The following is a 6923-nucleotide window of genomic DNA, read 5'->3' as shown; positions in this document are numbered from 1 at the left end:
CTGCCTTCTCAGCCTACAATTGAGCACGTAATTTCCGTCCTCATTGGCGGTGGGTTCTGGATTTTGTAGTTTGTGTCAACTTCTCTTTTTTCGGCGTCTTGGGAAGGGAAAAATGTGGCCGGATCGACGGCTCTGTATCTGGTATTACAAGATGGTACTTTAAATAAATTAATAGGATAAGGTATCAAAGTCAGTTTAGCGTCAGGTTTTTATGTATTTCACGTTCCGCCTTCCTCTTACCGCCGGGCCGGGAAGGGGAAGTGACGTGCGTCCGGGGTAATGGCGGCGCGGTGGAGCGCCAGGTAATTACCGAACTCCGTAGACTAGCTACAGGCAGCGAACTGAAGTGGGGGTGGTGGGTTGCCAGACCGGGTGGGAAGTGAAGGGGAACCAGGAGTGGGTGCGGACTCGCTGGTACGGCCGTGGGCGACTCTGGGGTGCGCTTGGGTCTCCCGCCGCGCGCTGGCCCATGAGGTTGGGCTGTGAGTGTCGGTCGGGCCGAGGAGTCCCAGCGGGTGGGGTGGGGAGGGGGCAGCGGTGAACTCCCGCCCCGCCTGTGCGGACAGAGTAGCTTCCTCGAGAGGTTCCTGGGCCTGTCTCTCCGCAGTGGCTTTATTGTGGAATCCAGCACCAGTGCTGGTACTCTCGCCTTTCGTGTGCGTGTGTTTTGGGCGCGGATCACTTAGAGCCTCCCGAGTCGTTTGGGCTTCCCAAGGTCCTTTTCTTAGTGCCCCGGCCTCGGGCCACGGTTCTGGGATCCAGGAATGGTAGTTAATTAAAAAACAGTGGAAGTTTCACTCTCATTCCTCTTTGCGGCGTAATGTGACTGATTCTTTAAAATTTCATTAGTCGTTTCTTTTTCATTCATTTGCCGCGTAATTTTTGACGCTTACTAGTATTTATTACTGGAGACTGTTCGTTCCTCATTACATGTGTTCTTCCTCTGTCATCCTTTATCCTTCCGTAACCTGAACTACCACCAATAAGGTGATAACTCCCAAACTTGGGTCTCCAGTCTCCACATCTCTATCGAGCTCCAATCCTATAGTACGTACATTTGCACGTAACGGTAATATAATATCATAGTTAATTTTACTGACTCCAACTACAATCATCAGTTTACCGATTTCCGCTTAATTCTTAAAACAATTCTTTGAGATAAATGGAGAACGAAAAAAATGGGGAAAGCCTATTCCAGATGCAAGAATTAAGTGATTGAAAGTGTGGTAAGAGTTTGCCTTTTTAGGTTTCCACAGACTAGGAATAGCAGATAGAGAAACAAGCAGACTTGGGCTTCAGAAAACCAGTTAACTGGCCTCCTCCTTATCTGTATTTAAACTTGTTTTAGGATTGCCAGTTCACCTCAGTTAACATCCTACTGTGGAAAAGTGGATTTAGAATTGGCATTAAAAGTGTGATCTGGATTACAAGAAGCGTCTAGTATCTGTAGGAGGAGGAGGAGGCCTACTTGAATTGGTACTGGATGAAAGACTAGTAAACCAAAGATTCCAGTCTTGTTTCAGAACTTATTAGGTCTGTCACTTGGGGCAGATTACCTAACATCTCTAGTCTCAGCTTCCTCATCTAAAAATTACAGGTTGTTTTGAAGTTGAAGAAGAATAATGCATGTAAGGCACTGAGACTAAAGAGGCCAAGAACCTTTAATATCCTGCCGGACCGAGTGGTTCTGAAAATGTGGTGTCCTGAATCAGGAGAATTAGTAGCGTCAGTATCTCCATGGAACTTGTTAGAAATGTAAATTACTGAGCTTCACCCCAATCCTGTTGAATCAGAAGCTGGGGAATGAGGGACCCTTCACTCTCTTTTTTGCCAGAGCATTCCCGAGATTCTCATGCCAGTTAGTTTGAGAGCCACTGTTCTAGCCCATCTCCTAGGTATCGGCTGTGGTTCACCCCTACTCCCAGAATCAGGTTTGCTGCCTTCTTTGCTCCAAAGTGTTTGATCTGTGGCCAGCCAGTATTTTCCTTATTATGCCGCCACATCCTTCCTCACGTTGCATAGCTTAGCTCCAATCACTTCTGGAGTTCTGACACTTCCTAGATTGCTCAACTGTCTTTCCTAAACCAGTCTTCTTAGCTCTGTCCTTTTTCCCAGCTGCTGCATTGTTAGAGGTTAAGTCTCCTCCCTGATGATTGTGCATTGCCAAGAGTTCTGCAGTGGCTCCTTGTATCTGAGACCACCTAAGAGTGTACAGAGTGATGCATTGTGTATTTATAATGCCCATGCCTTAACTTGAACATTATTTTCTGTTTATGGTTCACTTGTATTTGGACTGAATCTTGTACTACCTGGTATATCCTTAACTTGATATAAGTCATGACTGGCCTAGAGCTAGTTCAAGAAAGAAGTAGCTATTGGTAATATAGCTGATCCCACTAATGACTTGGAGGGCTTCCTTCCTGCAGTTCTCTATTTCTCTGTTTAAATCTGAGAATCCTAGCGTGGGAGGATAATGGAACAAAAAGGCCTCTGGTGTATTAGCTTTAGCAAACTTCCAGACGTAATAAACCTGTAGCCTGAATATTTTATCTCAGTATATACATTTCCCAAGTGGACATTGGAAGAGACATTTCAAGGCCTACAACAGAGTACAAACTTTCAAAGCATTTTCTTCACAAATAATATATCTGGAGAGGAAGCAATGATTAAAGCAAGCCTTTGCTATTTGTAGCTAAGTTAATAAATCTTTCCCAGTGAACAGATACCAAAAAGATGGTGTGGGCTGCCTTGGCCTGAGGACATAAGGGCTCCTGGAATTATCGAATAGTTTGGCTAATGGGAGGGAGAGACCCAGTGGAGGTTCATGTTTAACTTGACTTTGATCCTAACTCATAAATGGATCAGACTAGAATTCAGTACTTCCATCTCAAAAGCTACTCTCTGAGTCCTTTCCTGAATTAGTTTACCAGGACAGCTTTCTTCTAAACCTGGGGACAGGAGCCTCTGGAGTAGAATGTAGCGCTGTGTGTCTAGGGGATAGTTCATAAACTTCTCTGTGGAGGACACGGCATCCAAGTTTTCTTTAAAACTTAGAATGTGATTTACTAAATGGCGCTTTCATTAAATCTTCAGCAAGCCCACTTATAAAGCTGTGCAGTGAGAGTTGGTGAACATATCCGGCCCATATACTTAGTTAGGCAAGCTGATGAACAGATTTGGGGTGAGGGGAGACAAAGTGGTATGAATGTTTGAAAGCATGCAGCATCCTCAATAATTAGACTTGTTTTGGTAAGTTGAAGTAACTGCACCTCCAGGATCAGATTTCCTCTTGCAGTGCCTTCAAAGGAACTGGGTTTTTTTGTTTTGTTTTTTTTTTGTTCTTGTTTCTTTTTTTCATGGCAATAGGGAGGTATATTCAAGCTGCTCTCCAGGTTAATGTGGGATGAAGACAGATAAGGAATGGCACCTGATAGGACTGTCATGATGCAATTGATGACATATAGCTTGGCTGTTCCTAGAAATAGGAGTTGATATGTGGGACAAGGCTGCTGTGGTATTCCTTGGTAAAGAAGTTGTCAAAATATCATTATAGGGAGTTAAGAAATAGGAGCAATAATCAAAAGTCCACACACCTCTTTTTATATTTGATACTAGAATTGGAACCTATTAAGTAGCAGGCACTGTCCTAAGTTCTGGATATATAACAGTGACCAAGAACTTCAAGGATCCAGTGTTCTTCTACAAGGTCTTTCATCTCTCTGAGTCCTTACTGATGCTGTCTCATTGCTGGAATGACCTTTTCTCCCTTTCCTACTTGTCCTTCAAAATTCAGCTTCTAAACCCATTTCTTTCTATATGCCCCAGACTCACCTAGTTGCACTTCCTTTTTTCCAGTAGTATTGAGTTTATAACCTTGCTATAGCACTTCTCTGCTCTGCCTGATGATAGGAACTCTCATCTCTCAGACCTCAATGCCTCCTGTGCAGCTTAACATATATCTCCCCTCACTATACAACAGACAATGCCTTTAACCCTCTATTCTTAATTTGTTTCCGAAGAATAGGGGGTAAGGTAAGAAAGTAGAAAAAGACCATCTGGCTTTTTCTCTTAACCTTATACTTCCTCATTTTCTCAGCAAGTGCTTTTCTGAACCACTTTTTTTTTTTAGGAGTTTGTAAGCTTTTTGTCTTTTTTAACTTTTATTGGAGTATAGTTGATTTACAGTGTTGTGTTAGTTTCTGCTGTACAGCAAAGTGAATCAGTTATACATATATCCACTCTTTTTAGATTCTGTTCCCATATAGGTCATTACAGAGTGAACCACTTTTTAATATAATTATCAATTATGGCACCAGCCTCATTATTATTATTTTTTTAGTTCTGTTTTCTCATCTGTACAAAATTTTTCAGTTTTTATGACCTCACAAAGGAGACTCCCCTGCACAAATACAAACTTTAAGACAAAATGAAAAAGGAGCTATTCAGTGGGTGATTAGAAGCACTAGAGCTACTTCTTTGCCATAAGATACATATTAAGTAAAGTGGTGAGGGTTGTGATATAGGTTTGAAATGTAAGGTTTTGTCTCTTTGTTACCTTGAAAATGGGTATAAATTGAGCTTAATCACATACCAGTAAAACCCATAATGGTAATATTTGTCCAGTGAATGAGGTGCTGGGGTTAATGAGGAAAGTTAAATTCTTTTGCCAGCCAGTTGAGCTGTGAACCAAGTGAAGTGTGGGGAAACTGAGGCGAGACGAGGTGGGCTTGTGGGAGGTGGGGTCAAGTACAAGTGAATGAGGGTACAGTAGCAGTAACGATGTCCCTTAGGGTTTATTTTATTCAGCAGTTAGAGGGACTGCTACCCCAAGAACTCTTTTCTGTCAAAGAGTAATATAAGGATATAGATTGTTGATACACTGAGACAGAATTTTCATTTTTGAAATTTAGAAGGAAATTTAGAAAGTGTGGAATGATTGAATATATCATAGTGAGATTTTTTTTTTAACATCTTTTTTTTTTTTTTTGTGGTACGCAGGCCTCTCACTGTTGTGGCCTCTCCCGTTGTGGAGCACAGGCTCCGGACGCGCAGGCTCAGCGGCCATGGCTCACAGGCCTAGCCGCTCCGCGGCATGTGGGATCTTCCCGGAGCGGGGCACGAACCCGTGTCCCCTGCATTGGCAGGCGGACTCTCAACCACTGCACCACTGAAGCCCTTTTTTTAACATCTTGATTAGAGTATAATTGCTTTAAAGTGTTGTGTTAGTTTCTGCTGTATAACAAAGTGAATCAGCTATATGCATACGTATATCGCCATATCCCCTCCCTCTTGCGTCTCCCTCCCACCCTCCCTATGCCACCCCGCTAGGTGGTCAAAAAGCACCAAACTGATCTCCCTGTGCTATGCAGCTGCTTCTCACTAGCTATCTATATGACCTTTGGTAGTGTATATATGTCAGTGCTACTCTCTAACTTCATCCCAGCTTACCCTTCCCCCTCCCCGTGTCCTCAAGTCCATTCTCTACGTCTGTGTCTTTATTCCTGTCCTGCCCCAGGTTCATCAGACGCTTTTTTTTTTTTTAGATTCCATATATATGTGTTACCCTACAGTATTTGTTTTTCTCTTTCTGACTTACTTCACTCTGTATGGCAGACTCTGGGTCCATCCACCTCACTACAAATAACTCAATTTCGTTTCTTTTGATGGCTGAGTAATATTCCATTGTCTTTATGTGCCACATCTTCTTTATCCATTCATCTGTCGATGGAAACTTAGGTTGCTTCCGTGTCCTGGCTGTTGTAAAGAGAGCTGCAGTGAACATTGTGATACATGACTCTTTTTGCATTATGGTTTTCTTAGGGTATATGCCCAGTAGTGGGATTGCTGGGTCGTATGGTAGTTCTATTTTTAGTTTTTTAAGGACCCTCCATACTGTTCTCCATAATGGCTGTATCAATTTACATTCCCACCAACAGGGCAAGAGGGTTCCCTTTTCTCCACACCCTCTCCAGCGTTTATTGTTCGTAGATTTTTTTTGATGATGGCCATTCTGACCAGTGTGAAGTGATACCTCATTGTAGTTTTGATTTGTATTTCTCTAGTGATTGGTGATGTTGAGCATCTTTTCATGTGTTTGTTGGCAATCTGTATATCTTTTTTGGAGAAATATCTATTTAGGTCTTCTGCCCATTTTTGGATTGGGTTGTTTGTTTTTCTGATATTGAGCTGTATGAGCTGCTTGTATATTTTGGAGATTAATCCCTTGTCCATTGCTTCGTTTGCAAATATTTTCTCCCAATCTGAGGGTTGTCCTTTCGACTTGTTTATGGTTTCCTTTGCTGTGCAAAAACTTTTAAGTTTCATTAGGCCCCATTTCTTTATTTTTGTTTTTACTTCCATTTCTCTAGGAGGTGGGTCAAAAAGGATCTTGCTGTGATTTATGTCATAGAGTGTTCTGCCTATGTTTTCTTCTAAGAGTTTTATAGTGTCTGGCCTTACATTTAGGTCTTTAATCCATTTTGAGTTTATTTTTGTGTATTATGTTAGAGAGTGTTCTAATTTCATTCTTTTACATGTAGCTGTCCAGTTTTCCCAGCACCACTTATTGAAGAGGCTGTCTTTTCTCCATTGTATACTTTTGCCTCCTTTATCAAAGATAAGGTGACCATATGTGCGTGGGTTTGTCTCTGGGCTTTCTGTCCTGTTCCATTGATCTATATTTCTGTTTTTGTGCCAGTACCATACTGTCTTGATTACTGTAGCTTTGTAGTATAGTCTGACGCCTGGGAGCCTGATTACTACAGTTCTGGTTTTCTTTCTCAAGATTGCTTTGACTATTTGGGATTTTTTTGTGTTTCCATACAAATTGTGCAATTTTTTTGTTTTAGTTCTGTGAAAAATGCCGTTGGTAGTTTGATAGGGATTGCACTGAATCTGTAGATTGCTTTGGGTAGTATAGTCAT

General features: G+C 42.0%; 1 protein-coding gene across 1 annotated transcript in view; it reads left to right on the top strand.

Annotated features, from left to right (window-relative positions):
- Window positions 1-264: 264 nt before the first annotated feature.
- The window catches only part of LOC309963456 (pre-mRNA-splicing factor CWC22 homolog), a gene marked incomplete at its 3' end in the record, with an annotated part of 55127 nt that continues 48468 nt past the window's right edge, over window positions 265-6923 (top strand). The window contains exon 1 of the mRNA XM_082841844.1: window positions 265-302. The remainder of the gene's footprint in view (window positions 303-6923) is intronic.

The sequence above is a fragment of the Leucopleurus acutus genome, assembly GCF_964270905.1.
Source record: "Leucopleurus acutus genome assembly, chromosome: 6".
Lineage (NCBI taxonomy): Eukaryota > Metazoa > Chordata > Mammalia > Artiodactyla > Delphinidae > Leucopleurus > Leucopleurus acutus.
The sequence above is the reverse complement of the archived record's forward strand: the minus strand, read 5'-3'. Positions and strand labels throughout refer to the sequence as shown.